Raw genomic sequence first — 330 nt, 5'->3', positions numbered from 1 at the left:
GGGGGCAGCAGGAGAGCCGGTGATCGCTTCGGGGATGTAAGGAGACAGACGGAGGACCCACAGCCCGCATCAGCACCCCTCGGCTGCCTCCCGGGGTGGGGGCGGGCCCCGCTCACGGTAAGACCTCTCGCTTTTGCTCAGGCTCAAGAGTCAAGCTATAGATACATACATGTATTTTAAATTTCCTGTTCTCTCTCCAAGTTACCAGGCCAGCGGTGATTTTTGTTCTCTCTCCGCGAAGAATAAATCTCTTTTCCCATCGGCTCGACCTACTGTCTCCCGCCGCCTAGAAATAAAAGTTGGCTGCTTGTAGGAGCTGGGAGCCAGCAG

The sequence above is a fragment of the Myotis brandtii genome, unplaced genomic scaffold (assembly GCF_000412655.1).
Source record: "Myotis brandtii unplaced genomic scaffold, ASM41265v1 scaffold441, whole genome shotgun sequence".
NCBI lineage: Eukaryota > Metazoa > Chordata > Mammalia > Chiroptera > Vespertilionidae > Myotis > Myotis brandtii.
This window is presented reverse-complemented; position numbering follows the sequence as displayed.